Raw genomic sequence first — 15,099 nt, forward strand, 5'->3', positions numbered from 1 at the left:
CTGGCTCTCGGGAGATCCGGGCTCCTTGCTGTGCCTTGCTGGGTGACTTGGGCAGCTTGCTTTGTGTCTGTAGGTCTCAGTTTCTCCTTTATAAAGGACTTTTACAGCTCTGCTAAGTGCTATGACCTTTACTGATAGAAGTAACTTATCCTCAGCTAGAAAATGTATCCGACTGACTGTGCTGCTACAGGGAGGGGGAGGCTATGTCCTAACCTGCAAGGCTTCCTAGCAGAACCAATATTCCCTGTTTACCTTTTGAAGGTGTTTCTTTAAAGGATGTTGAAGAAACAGTTGGGACCCAAGCATGGATTTCCTTGTGCTGTCTCTTAGCTCCTTGCAACATGATTCTTGCACCTTGATGAAATAAATAACAACATAAGATTTAATCTGTAGCTACAAAAAAAGAATAGGGCAATCCATAGACCAGCTTTTTCATAGACCTTATTAATGTTTGTGAATAAAACATTTCACAATATGCTACATTATCATTTATCCTTTGAAAAGATCCCTTCTGGTAATGACCTCTATCTTCTAGCAAAAGGGGGCTTTACAGCAAGGAGGATGGCAATATCCTCTCTGGGGTCTTGGTATAAATCACGCCATTGCAGTTGTTTTGCCTGTGGGGAAAGGGTGAGAGCCCAGGAGCAGCTCAGGTAAGGCGAGTGACTGAAAAATGTGGGTAAACCCATTATGTCCTCGTACCCATTTCACCCCAGAGCCCTGTACGAACAAAATTGTCATCTTCTAGCAGGCACAAACAGGTAAGAAATGTGATTCTGTGGCCCGTAGATGGGGCCGTGGCTGTGCACATCTCCTCCCAGCAGCACTCGCACCCAGGCTCAACACCCCAGGCAGGATTTTCACCCTGGAGTTGTTAATTGTGTTTCCCCTGGACTCTTACCCTCTCCTTCCTTTGGCAGCAGTGTTTGCTGAGCAGCTGGGGCCGGGTTGCTGCCTGCTCTGTTGTGGAGGGTCCCGGGTGGGTGGATTCACCATTTTGCAGAGTACCGAGGACGAGCCATCTCATGCATGCCACCGAGAGAGAGAGCCCGTCGGGTTTTGCTCTGGCATTTAGCTAGAGCCAGGTAGGCTGGGAGCCTTGGCCCAGCACAGCTGGAGAAGGCTGTGAGGTGGAGCCTGGCCCTTACCCACAGGAGATGCTGATCCCCCCTGATTGCTCCTCAGCTGGGCACTGGGAGGCTGCGATTGAGCTGGGGCAGTCACCACCCCGCACTCCCTGCTGCTTCCCGGCCGGTGGGGTGACTTGTCTCCCCAGGGGACCCCGGGGAGGTATTTCAGGCAGTAAATTGATGGTTCGGGTGCGATGGCTCAGTGTGATACAAGTTACTGCTTGGAAATGAACAGGCAGCACTGGAGCTACTGGATTCCTCCAGCCTGGGTGAGTGCCTGCCCGCGGGGAAGGTTGCGGTGGGGGGGGCTGCAGGGGTGTCTCCAGTGGTGCTTTTGCTGTTGTGGGGCAAAACTGGGCTTCAGAGTGATCTCAAAGGGTTATAGGAGACCCCGGTCAGTGGGCGAAGGGCTCGCTAACAGGGCTCAGAGCAATAGGGGTGGCTGAACGTGCCACTAACCTTTGAGACTCACCCTCCTGAAAACCTGGTTGTGTTCACTGCAGCTCAGGGAGGGAGCAAACAGCTTGAAAATGAAAATTTCCAAGGAAATCCTCAGTGAGATCAGAGCTAGTGCAGGCGACCTGAGAGAGCCTAGAAACAAGGAGAGACCAAGAGCTGATCTGGGTCAGGAAAAGAAGTCTGAAACTCCTGCAAGCAAATAATTTGAAGCACTGAGCGGAACTGAAAATTGCTAGCTGGGGAAGGGGGGCTGCACCCCAACGGGGGCTTTGCAGGGTGAGCTGGAGGCCGAGAGCACGGCTGCAGCTCCGCCAGGCTGGTGGCTCCCAGGCAGAGTTGGGGAGATGGTGCTTTCGGGTGGCTCGGCTCTCCCCGCGGAGCACCACTAGATGGTGGCAAGAGCTCAGCCTTAAACCTGCTTTGCTGGGCCGGGAACGGGTCTGCTCCCTTCTGCGGAGCAGCCTTACCCCAAAGCTGGGCAGAGCAGGCACCTCTGCGGGTGTGGGAGTGGGTGTTTGTCCTGCGAGGGCGTGGGGTGTCGGACACACGAACCCCTTTCTGCCTCTGATCTGGCAAAGCTACACAAGAAAGCAGCAGCAGAGAGAAGGTGTAAGGTGCCCTGAGCCCTGTTCAGGGCACGCAGGCTGGTAGGGGCTGTGTGTCTGTCTGTCTGTGCTGCCACCCTACCCGCTCGGAGCAGAGTCAGCCAGAGCCCTTCGGGGACTCGGGCCAGCAGCCGGTGCTCCTGGCTCTGCCCGGTGCTCCAAGAGCCCTTTCCTTGGTGAAATGCTCCATGGCGGGGACCCCGCAGCCCTCCTGGGGTGTCTGCAACCCCAAAGGGAGGTGGGAGCATCCCTTGTTGGGGCAGCTGGGGAGTCGGGGTCTGCATCTGTCGGGTGTCGTGGCTGCATCTCCTGAACGAGCGTAAGGAGCAGTAGTGCAAAGGTAGGCTGCTTCCCTTCCTTCCCCTGATAAATGTATCCTTGCCAGATGCTGTGGGCCCCCTAAAATAGAGGGGGTTCCATTTAGGAAGGGATGGAAAATTGTTTGAACAGCAGCAGTTTTCCAGCCCTTTTCCCTGGTGTTCCCAAGTGGTCTCTTAGTTCATGGGCTCCCCTGGACTTGGTCAGCGCCCAGTTTTGTGCAGTGAGCTCAGCTGTAGGAGCGAAGATGGGGATTTTTCAGCAAGGTTGGCTTTATCTATAGCTTCCAGCCGAGGCTGTGCCCCTTGGCATCTCCTTTTGCACCAGACCCAGCCAAGGTGCTGCTGGGGAAAGGGAGAGCTGTGAGATCTCCCCGTGGGAGAGGTGATCCCAGCCAGCGCGCAGAGACCTGCTGGGCTTCCTGGCGCTGGGTTTAGGGGGGCTCTGGGTGCCAGCCAGGAGCGTGCCCGTGCTGCTCCCCTACTGCAGCCCTGCTCTCCACCACGACCCCCGGCTGCCACTGCGCACAGTGGGAGACCACAATGTGCCGAAACATCTCCTGCCTGACAAACTGCCTTGTCTCTTTGTCTCCGTCTGTATTTTCAATGAACAACGCACCCAGCCTTAGCACTCACTTAGCAGTAGGCGCGTGGTATCCCAAGCAGCATCCGAGGCCACAGATACACTCTTTTAATTAGAAACAAATCTTTCATGCAGCAGAGGCCCTGTAGCATTCCCAGGGCTGCTCTGTAGGGCTTTTAGACTGGCTCAAAGCTGATCCTACAAACTGGTGCTCACTCCAGGTGAGTGTCAGAGAGAGAGAGCTCCCCGATACGTTCGGTGCAGTAGAGACAACCTTGGCTTGGTTCTGTTCCCACAGGTCCGTCCATGTCTGCGGTGGTTTGGGGAAAGTCTGGGGAATTGGCTCATTTTTCCTGGGTCTTGCTCCCAGGCAGGGAAAGGGAACAGCAGGAAATTTGTAAGGAATAAATTGGGCTTGTGGATCTCCCCTGCTGAAGTCCAGCCTGGTGAGTGGAAGGCTTACTGACCAAAGGTCAAAGCAATTAGACAAGCCTGTTCCTGCTATCGATTAAAGGAGGTATTGTGGAGGATTTGCCTTTCTCTGTTGCGACAGTCATAAACCTCAGCTCCCCCGGTCTGACGTTGGTGCTGGCTAATAAACACAGGGTCTGTCTTAATTCAGAATTAATATCAACAGTGATATTGGGAGGAGAGAGGTGATGTTTCCAGGAGGATGACTCGAAACCTGCTGGCAGCAAGACATTAGTATCTCTTGATCAGGACCTACCTCCTGTGCCTCACTTTGCTCTGGAGGGAACGGGAATTAGGTACCTCATTGTTCTTTGGAGGATTTGAGCTCCCCCCATCTCCTATTTTAAATAAAGCCACGGTCCCCATGTTTCCCAGCCGTGGTGGTTGAGGGAACTCTTCTCCTTTCTCCCACCACTTTGGATCTTGCTCGAATGAAGATGCTGCATGCACGGTTCCTGCTGGCTGTTAGCAAGCGAGGCAAACTCCTGGCAAACCGTGCTGCACTCGGTGCTCCGGGAGCGCAGCCTGTTTGTAATTATTTATGGCACTCCATCGTGCATGAATAAAATGGTTTGTAGGAATACAGGAAGCCTTCATCGTGGGAGATCTCCCAGCAGCGCCTGCCCCGGGCACGCCGCTCGCATGAGGATGCTCTGCCATTGCCAGAGCATCACGATCTGCCTGGTGTCAATGCAGGGGTTACTTGTCTCCACAGCATTTTGTGTGCAGAAGGGATGTAGACCAATACAAAGCAGTTTTTCAGAAGAAAAGCTCCCTCCACCAACTGGTTGCCCGGGCATGACTGTACATGCGTAAAACAAACAAGTGACTGTAGCGTGGGGGGAAGCCCGTACCCTGGCACACAAGGTGGCCGTCATCTTCTCAAAGCCCGGGCACAGCTGGAGGCTGGCATGGACCCTAGTGTCAATTAAAGCAGCTTGAAAACTGCTGTGTTTGAGCTGACCGGCTGGAGGAAGGAGTCCCCCGGCGTCCAGGGCTTGTTGGAGCCCAGCGCTGCCGGGACTTGCTCGGCTGGGGTAGCTGAATACGCTGGAGCAGATAATGGCCCCCTGGAACAGTCGCCCTGACAAAGTCAAAATACTTAGAAAAACACCCCCCCCATCGTTGAGAATTGGGATCTGAGCAGATCTGCTGAAAACTGGAGGGCTAAGTATGAGCGTGCACTGAATAATACAAGCTCGGTTCAATGTGCCAGCTACTGCAGCATCAAGATCTCCCCTCAAGTCATTCGTGGCATCATAGCATAAATCATAGAGCTAAATTTGAGCTAAAGTTCATAGCTGCCCAATAATGAAGCCCGGGCTGTCATTCCCAGGTGGGATGGGATGGGAAGGACGTGGTGATGCTCCTCAGGAGAAGGAGCACGCTGTGCAGGGAGGGTGCTCGTAGCCCTTGCCGCCGAAGGCGAGGGGCTTCTCCCATTACCTGCCATCTGCTGCTGGCATCTCCACTACACTCCCACAAGCCCTAAGTCCCTTGAGGCCGTCTGGTGCTGCGCTGATCTGGCTGCTGCGTGAATATCTTAACCATCAGATTAGAGCTGAGTGGTCTTTACCCAGGCGTGGGGAGCATTAGCCTTTGGGGGCTGACTGGGACGGGAACAGGTCTGGCGAAGGTTTGCTTAAGGGCATGAGCTGCTGCATATGAACAGGGTTGGTGTTTAAGGTCATGGGCAACAGAAACTTGCCAAAATCAACATTTCTGGTAGTGTTGAATCCTTCCAGGTTCATAACCTGCTTTGAGCAGCAGGTGACTTCAGAAATCTCAGTGACTTTAGAGCCACAGCTCCCACTGTGTGCTGGTGAGACTTGGGTGCACTCACACCTCCACGGTTTTGTTTGCTGCCGTGCTTAGGGCAAGATGGTAGCGTGTTTCCCACCGAAAGCATCTCTCAGAGGATCTTCAAAAGCAAAGAGCATCTCTCTGCCTACAGGCATGGCCTGTAGGAGCTTTTAGCACTGAGACAGCTCTGCTGTGGTGTGACGAGGAGGCTGGTAAATGGAGTAGGAGCTGCTATGGGTGCTCTCCATGTGAGTCCTGTGCAGTGACTTCAGGAGGGCCAAAAGCTTGTGACTCTTGTGGGTAGCACAATGTGTCTCCTATTTTTGGCCAAGTTTCCTGAGAGCAGCTTGCAAATGTTCATGTTGTTGGAAGCACAATGTCTCCAGGAGCTGCCGTATCTGTATGGGACAGCCCAGGAGAGCCATCAGCTTTCTGCTGGAGAGGTGTCTCCAGTGGGGTCTGTCTCTTCTGGGGTTTCTTAAGTAATGCTGGTAACGCTGCTGCCGCCTCCTCCCAGCCTTATTTCATGTGACACACAGCTTTGCCCATAAGCGTGCCATTGATTGCAAAACCAGATGGTACCTTGCTGCCAAAAGATTTTGGGAAACGTCCCTCCCTGCTGCTCTCTCTGCAGGGAGAGGGTGCTCTGGGCATCGTTCTGCTCATTTCCCCAAAATAGGTTACTTGCAGCCACAAGCGTCTGGGTTTTTTCCTGTTGCAGAAGGCTGTCAGTAAGATGGCAACCTTCAGCATGCCTATGAGCGAGCCCCTTCCTGGAAATGGGAAACCGTCCACTGACTGTCCATCCATCACATCACCCAAGCTTCTCCATGCCAAGCATTAGTAGGGGTTGCTTTTCCTTCTGCCAAATGAAAGTGTTTGGTTTTGTTTGTTATTTGTTTGGTTTAACCTTCCAGGAGAAGATGCCAAGGATGTGTTAGAGGAGTTTAATTTAATCTCTTGGGCTTCCAGAGGTGCTGAAACCAGAGGGTGAATCACTAACCCGTTCCGTGTGGGAAGGCAGGGATCTGTGTCGTGCCAGCACAGACATCTGTAAATGGGGGGGGGGGGGGGGCATTTTCGAGACTGACGTAAAGAGAAGGCAAAATGATTGATTTATTTGCTGCCAAAGCCACAATGGAGAACTCCTCCCTCAGCAGTGCTGGAAAGATCATTTAAGCCAGAAATCTCTTTGATGTCTCTGGGTTGGTTTGGGGTCTGTGTTTGGGGCTTCTTGCCTTGCTCATCCAGGGGTGTTGTTAACGGTGGGGAGGGCTGCTGGGGCGTGGGGTCATCTCCTGCGCGTGGATGGATGGAGGGATGGGGTGGGAAGTGCTGTGTGTCAGATGTGGTTTCATTTTGGGGTTTTGGGGTGTTTTTTGGGGCTGTCATAGCTTTGACAAATGCTGATACGGAGCACCCAAGTCAGGAAACCCTGCTGTGATGTAGGGCCTGACCAAGATGATTTCTAAGTTGTAGGCAGCTCCATGCTCTCGGTGGATGGAAGTAGCTCCATTGGACTCTCCTTCACCCACCGCAACTATTTGCTGCGACCAGTAGCACATCTCACCTTGTACAAACCTCGCCTGTCTTGATGCCTTGGTGCTGAGGGATTGGGTCTGTGTGTATTTCTATTAAAATTCATGATGCACAATAAAAATTGTGGCGAGACTAACCGCTGTTCATGAAGAATTGAAGACTGCTGTTTCTGGTCGGTAAATGTTTTACAGAGCTAGGGGTGCGTTAAGAGAAAGCAGGCTTGAATAAGAAGCACAGCTGTACCTCTGCAGTTTAGGGCTTAAAATAAAAAAAGAATCAAGTCTCCTGTGGTGGCAAAGATATGAGCTTGGGTGAATCTCAGAGAGACCCTGACCTTGGCTTCTGGAGACCACCTCATGCTCCTGCTCCAATCTGCCTCTTGCTTCGAGTCCTCAGCTGCGAAACAGGGATAAAACCTCTCTGTCCCAATGGTTGAGAAGATAAAGAGCGCCAGACTGGGACAGGATCGATACACCCAGCAGGGAGGAGCGTCGGCGTGAGGCTGCTGTAGTCATGGGTGGCGGTCTCTCATCTCTGTATCCATGTTTGTTAAATAGGAGGTTGTGTTTTGGAAGGGTTTTGTGGGGGTGGCAGGGTTTGTAAGCCTCCCTGGGATGGCCAAGAAGAAAGGCAGGGCTCGGTGCTTCCCGCCACGCTCTGGGTTAATGCTGCTGGTGCTCGCTGCTCTGCGCCGCCGCTTGAATCCAAAATCAGATGTTCAGAGCCTTCTCTGCAGGAATTCAAAGCACTTCTGGACTATTTCAACACTGAAGGTTGTAGCGAGAGGGAGAGCTGCAGCATTTAACTTTAGTTTGATTTCTCTTTCTTCTCGTGCCTTTTAAGACTTTCAGGCTCGTAACTTTCCCTCCCACCCCCCGGGATGCACCCGCCACGTCCATCTGCTCATCCCTTATCTCCAGCTGCCAGACAGCCGGCTTCGCTCCCGTCCTCGGCAGCAGAAATGCGGCTGGTTATGTTGACAGCTGTCTTGATAGCAAGAGTGAGGACTAGAAGGTACCTGAGAGTGGTGGTCTCCCCATGCTTTCATGAGTTTTTCCTCCTCTTTATGGCCAGGGCATTCCCACACGACAGCACAGGGAATCCTGGCGTGTCTGTTGCCCATCCATGGGTTGACCTTCCAATGCCAGATGTGCCCCTGGGGTAACGTGTCCAAGCACAGGTTTCCTTCTGAAGGTGTCATATGGAAATCCAGACTCCATCCCCTGCAAATAGCCTTTCGTGTGATCCAGAGACCCGTGCTTGGCTTTCCCCCAGGGATTTGTTTACCGGTGGGCTTACTCTAGCATTTGGGAGCCTGTATAGCTTTACAAACCTGGGTCTAAAATGTCTGAAAATGTGAACACACATTGGCAAAATTATTATTTCAGGGGTCCAAGCCATGGTCACAACCAACTGAAGTTATTTTGAAGAGCCTTGGCTCTTCTTTCCTGATGGGGGTATACGCTGTCCCATGTCGTCTACTGATTTGCTCCCACTTACAAGAAAGGTTGAGATTGGGAATATTTAATGCAAGATCTGAGACAGTTGGGTCTTGGGATGTCTCATCCCCTCCTCTAAATAGCAGTGCTCCCCTGGCTCTCCAATATATAACGCTCTCATCTTCTTACTGCGGAAAATAAGCTCTTCGCTCAAGAAGCGAGGGCTAAGCCAGGGAAGAGGCCTTTGAATTTGGTCCAGACTGCTACCACCTGGCACCTGGCTGAGCTTTGTCTGTTCTTTGCTGAATCTTTTTGTGGCTTTGGGTTAATTTGTGCTCATTATGCTGAAAAAAAAAAATAAAAATCACTGAGTGTCTGAACTGGCTGTCCCAGGGCAAGAGCTTCTCGGCACCCCGGCTGCTCTTGCCCCTCTGATGGTAGCTGGTAGCAGCAGAGGCTCTGGGTCGTTGAAGAGCTGTGAAGTGATCGCTGTTATCGCTGCGCTGATGACAGAGAGTCCTAAAAATGCCGCTCTGGGCATGGCAGTGTGTCGGCTCTGCAGAGGAGCTGCTGCACGTGATGGGGTTTGGAGGGTGGCCTCTGCGCTGAGTCTCTGCAGAGGCGTGATGAAGGTCTGATCTATCGGTGGTTGATTTCTGTGATAGTTTTTAATGTTAATTTTGCTAAGTGATGGTGGCCGTTGTTTTTAATTGCGCTGAGATTAAGTCCAGTGACTGCACCCACGAGTTTTCTCACTTTTACTCTCCCGATTCTCTCCCCCATCCCACTGGGGGGGAGTGAGCGAGCGGCTGGGTGGTGCTTAGTTGTTGGCTGGGGTTAAACCACAACATGTCTGCATTCCTCTTGCACATGGTATTGCTGAGATGCTGCGTAATGCCATGAAAGGAGCCCTACAGAAAGGGAAAGTAGATCCACACTTCTCAACGCTGTTTCTAAATTTTCCCCAGATTTTAGGTCTAAATTTTGGGTTGTGGCTCATCTGCGCAGCTTGTCTTTTCTTTCTAAAATGCCCTAAACTTTTGATGCTCCCATCTGCGAAGGGGGGAGAGCTGTCCACCTGCATCCTCTTCCTCTAGCCCCACTTTTCTTTTTCCTTAAGAAAGCTGCAGTTTCTTTCCTTCCATTTGCCTTCTTCAGAAGGTTTGTGCTGTTATTTCCTTGCCCTACCTCTGCTGGTCATGATGAGAAAAATAATCCTGTTAATGTGCTGCTGGGGAAAAAAAAATAAAAATTGAGAGGAGCAGATTTTGGATTTCACCTGCAGCGTGAAGGCTGTGAATTGCGCTGCCCCGGCTGTTTCCCTCCCATTCCTGCCCTTCTGCATTCCCCCACAGTTGTTTTGTATTTAACATCTTCCTTTTAGGAACACATTTTCCATCTGGGCTGGATTATTTAGGCATCCCAAGGAATGTTTTAAGCTGCATCTCCCCTCCCCCTCTTTCCAGGAAACAAATATTTTATGCGGAAGACTTCACCAGCCCCTCGTATAGTGTTGGTTAATTAATTGCCTCGCGGTGAACGGGGTTGTCAGGTATGGACAAGCCCAGGAGCTGGAGCTGAGCGAGCTCCAGTGGCTGCGCACCCCGGTCTGGGCTTCTCTGCCAGGTTGGAAAAGGGAAAATCCTCGATTCCGTCAACTCTTCTGACCCTTTGCGGGTGACCGGAGGAAGAAGGGGAGCGTTCGTCAGCGAGGTTAAAATCTGAGCTGTACCCACTGCTGCGCTGATGGGGGGGGGTCTTGGGCAACTTGGCTGGGAATTAGGGCTGCTTACCTGGGGATGTGCTCGGGGACCAGACCGAGGGAGCGTCAGGATTTTAAGGCCTGAATAAATCCTTTTGATATAATCTAAAATCAGGCTCGGCTTCGCAAAGCCCTCGGCCGCTCTGCTCCCCCGCGGCGGTGGGAGGGGATGGAGGGCCACGAACCCACGAGCACTCGGGATTGCCCGGCAAATTCCCCTCTGAACACAGCTGTGTTTTCTGCCAGGGGAGCGCCGAGCGAGTATATCATGCTGGATCAGGTCAGCCTGACTCACATTACTGTGTTTTGCTGAAATGACCCCAAAACGCTTGATTATTTCAATGAAATGAAATTGAATCTTGCTGCTGGTGCTTTGCATGATGCAAGTTATTTTTTTTATTGCCTCTTTTATCCTGTGGACAAGACTTCCCAGCAAGGTCTACCCCTGCACTGCCAGGCAGGTACCTTGTTAGGTCAGCTCGGAAAGAGGCATCGTCCTGGGCTCATCCCTGGAGCCCAGCTGGGCCAGGGACCCTCCCTGAGAGGGAGGATGAAGGCAGGAGGAGATGCATCATTAAAGAGAAATGCAGGGTAATGTTGGTGCCAGCTGCCTTGCTTCCAGTCACTTCGTCACAGTAAACCGATAAGAAAATTAGTGTTTCCGAAATCAGAAAGTTTTCCTTGCACAAGTGAATGAAAACTTTGATTTATAATTATTAGTTTTGAAATATCAGCTTTTGACTCCAGGTTGGAAAGAAACCCATGGTTTAAGCCTCTCTGTGGCCAGGAAGTCTTGGATTTAGGTCAGTTTTACCCCATGCTTGAGAGATTTGAACTGCAAACACAAAAGGCTTCACTTATTCCTCTTCAAAAGAAGGTTCTTTCCAGTTTTACGAATAGAGAAGGTGCCCGAGCTGGATCATGGCATCACTTTGGACTTTGGGAAGGTCCAGATCTTGGCACAGTCCATGCTGGGGGTCTTATTCCTGCTTGGAAAAACATGCCATGCCACTCTTTCCTCTAAATAGAATATCATTCTTTTCAGCTTTAACAAAGTTAAAATGAGGAGGGTAAAACTTAATTTCGCAATTAAACTAAGACTAGGCTCTTGTGCTGCGCAGGATGGAGTTTGCTTCTCATAACTGAGAGTTTAAGCCTAAATTTTCTGCTCTTTTGAATGCCCTGAAAACAGTTCCTTCAACCCAGATAAAGCCCCCGCTGACAGCACAGCTCGCCGGGGACCCATCCAGTCAATGAACGTACGCAATCCAAAAGGGAGATGAAATTATGAGGATTTATTTGTTGCTCTTCCCCTCCCATCTGCACTTATTTTCCTTTCAGGCTCTGTTGAGCAGCAGGTAATTGAGCTGATTTTTTTCATTTATTTATTATTTTAATCCTGGAGAGCTGCAAATTTCTAGCCCGCTTGAAATGCGACCCTCAGGTGCCGAGGCTGATGGCAAACCCAGGCTGTAAACTTGCTTTTCCCTGACCCTTATCAGCAAACATGCCCAACCCCTGCACCGGGCAAAATGAAAAGACTCCGAACAAGAGGGTTTAAGCAGCTTTGCACAAATAGGATTTGTACCAGTTTGTTTCTGATAAACAACCCCCCGAGTTCAGCTCCTCCTACTCAGCCTGAATAGCTGGGGTGGATAGAGGTTATTTTGTTCCTCCTCTAAACAAAAGGCACCGTGAGCTCGGCTGGCAGTTTATTGTGCACATTTATAAAGGTAACCGGGCTGGCATCACTCTTCCCCTGCATCTGGCGCTGAGATTTGATGAGGCTGAAGCTGCCAAATAGCAGCAACTTGATCTCTGGCGCTGAACTCCACATCCTGGAGCAGCAGATGCTGCAGGCAGGCAGCGGGAGGGTCGGGATGGAGGAGCTCGGGGGCACGCATGGCTGGGGGTGTTGGTGCTCGTGATATGAGAAACCTTTCACCTTTTGAAGCCACTGATTCGAATCGGGAGTGGGCAGTGATGTCTGGAAAGGCAGTGCCCGCGGTGCGAAATGGGCCAGCGGGCTTGGTTTGTGTCCTCGTGGCCCCACGTTGTCCCCAGAAGCCACCTCCGCCTGGTGCTCACAGCAGCACGTCCATCGCCCCAGGCCAGCTCCACCAAACGGGCGTTAATCCCGAGCAGAAATTAGAGAGCAAATAACCGGAGTGCTTAATCCAGAGACACTGGCACATGCAAAATGGACTTAATAAACTCCCGTAATGACTGATGACCCCTCTTCCCAAGGCCAAACGTGGTCAGAGTTGGGCCGTGGCAGGGACGGATGGGGTCGGCCCCTCCAAAACATTCGTCTTCACGTCACGGCTGGATGCTGGGAAGCATTTGGAAAGCGTCAGGAGCGTGAGTCAAACTGACTCGTGGCTCTTGGCTCCGAGCGGGCGCTGTGCTTGCTTCTGCCTCGCCGCAGAAATGGTGCAGAGCGGACGGCTCCTCCAGGAGGGCTGGGTGCCGTCCTGGCAAAGCACTCCCCAAGTGCGGCGCTGGTCCTGGTGGGGTTTCCCCCTTCCCGGCGATTCACCTGTCCCGCCGAGCAGCAACCAGCCCTTTGGTTCAGGCTGCGTGCAACAGCCCTTTGCACCCTCCGTTGCTGCTAATGCACCGACCTCGGCACCTCGCTCAGCTGGTGATGGAGTAACCCCTGTAGCACTGTTGGGTGTTCGCATCCCGTTACGGATCGGGTGCCGGAGCCTGGGAGGGGATGTGACACCGGGGCACGAAGCCGTCTTCAGGAAAAATTCAAGAACACGCTCCCAGAGCCTTGACTCCCAAATCCATATTTGAATTGTCCGTTTCCCTGCGGCAAATCTAACAGCACAAAAGGATAATTCTCCATAAAAATGCTCATTGATCTTTTTTTACTGCTTAAGCATCTCAAGGCAATAATTCTTCCCTACAGACCAAAGTGCAGAAAACTGTCCAAGCCATTTTAATCCTGCTGGAGGGAAAGCAGAGGGTAGTTTTCAAGACGACTCCAGAAAAATATTTGGCAGCTTTAACCTCTTGCTAAACAACTTTTGGACAGTGTGTAAACAGTCTTCTGGTTTCATAAACACAGCATCCAGATTGTTGAGTGGAAAAAAAGCTGAAGCCATCACGTGAAGGGAAGATGTATTGCTTCCGGCAGCTTAAGTATTTTTATATTCTCTCAGGGCTAAGGGTTCGAGTTTGGACATATTTTGCATGGGAAATCTGGGAGGAGGGAGAGATGGCACTGGAGGGGGAAAGCACCTGAATCTGGAAAAATAGGAGATTATAGAAGCGTCTCTTGACAGCAATCCCCATGCACATTTGATACCTAAGCGTGGGGGGAGGTGGGTCGTCCCTGCTCCCCTCTGCTCTAGAGGGATCAGTTTTGATGCAGAGGGGTCCAGCCTCCCAGCGCCTGTGGGTGTAACGCAGGCAAGCACCTCTGCAGGCCATCCCTTTTTGTTGAGGAAGGGCTTCTGGCATCTAACAAATATTTTCCTACTCTTCTGATTGGGCTAAATGATTAAACACTTGCCAGTGGCAAAATAAAACCCACTCAACCCCCCCCCCCCCCCAAAAACCTAAACCAGCAAAACCCCCAACAACCCCCCCATGCATCCTCTGGGAGATGAATAGAGCCTTTGCTGGATTTTTTTTTTAATTTTTTTTTTTAATTTTAAAAGCCCCATGAGCGAGCACCGGACGGACCTTCTCTCATGCCTCCCCAGGGCAGTGGAGGAGAGGCAGCGGCTGTTGGTGGGATAACGGGCTGACGGCACGTTTTGGTGGGCCCCCAGCGAGCCCAGCTTTGCGAGGGGAATGGGGCATCTGGAGGTGAAATGGTTTGGCTAAGGGTGTTGCATGAAAAAATCCCAATTTCCTTCTGTAGCAGCAGAATTGCTTGGAAGGGGTCTAGGGTTTAATTTGAATGCTAATTCTTTTCTTCTAAAGATGCTTGTGTAGGTACAGTTATTCTAGTGTAATAAAAGTGATAAGGTGTAGCAAATTAATAATTAAGAAGAAAGCTTTCCACATCGTGGTTTGGGGATTTTGGCAGCTCTGTGCTCTTGCCTGTAGTAACTTTTTTCACCCTGGTACCCAGGCTTGATGAACACGTCTCTCCTTTCCTTGTCTCTGGCCCTTCTCTAACCATCTCCCCCGGGCTACGCTGAAAACAGACACCAGAGCTCAGGAGAGATTTCAAGCAGCAAAGAAGAGCAGGAGGAAGATGCTTCCCCCTATATTGCACTGATATTTCTCTGGCTACTCAGGTTGTGTCCTCCCTTGCTTTGGGGGATGAAGACAGGGATGTTTTTTTTAATCCTTTTCACTTGCCTTTTCTAGCTTAGGCCAAATGTGGAGCATTAATTCAAAGGTGAATATGGGAAGACTTCATCCATTCCCTGGATTCCTCCATAAGTGCTTCTATGTGAGATTCTTTCATTTCTCCTTAAAAACATCTCTCAGTACATGTAACGTTTGTCATCATTATATTGCCCCGTTTATCCTGGAGTTTAGTTCATCTGCAATTACATCTTGCAGCATTTCACAATGTCTTCAACCCTGTCTCACTGCTGTGCCTTGTCAAAGCCGGATTGAATCAAGCTTAGGATATGGATAGCCTTTTGTTCTTTTAAAATCGTATTTTTCAATTTGGCCTTCTTCCCCAGAGACTGTCTGTTGAGACTGACTGCTCTCCTCTTGCTGGATTTGGTGGTGTCTTACAGTAAGGCTGTTTTGTTTTTTTTTAAGAGACAAAAATCACATTAACTCTGGGATTCCTCTAAATGCCATCTTGAAAGTAATATTTCTTATAGTCAGCTTAGTCCTTTCCTCATAGTGAGTAGCACTAACCTGCATCTGATGCTGACATTTAAAATTAATCCTAATCATTCCATCCCTATCAAGAAAAATCAGCAAGTCCTGTGCTGCCCTCCAAAGCAAGAGAGTTTGATGAGAAGCGGAGCTTGGTCCCAACTCAGTCTCTGGTTTGAACGCCCTGA

The sequence above is a fragment of the Aptenodytes patagonicus genome, chromosome 17 (assembly GCF_965638725.1).
Source record: "Aptenodytes patagonicus chromosome 17, bAptPat1.pri.cur, whole genome shotgun sequence".
In the NCBI taxonomy this organism is placed as follows: Eukaryota; Metazoa; Chordata; class Aves; order Sphenisciformes; family Spheniscidae; genus Aptenodytes; species Aptenodytes patagonicus.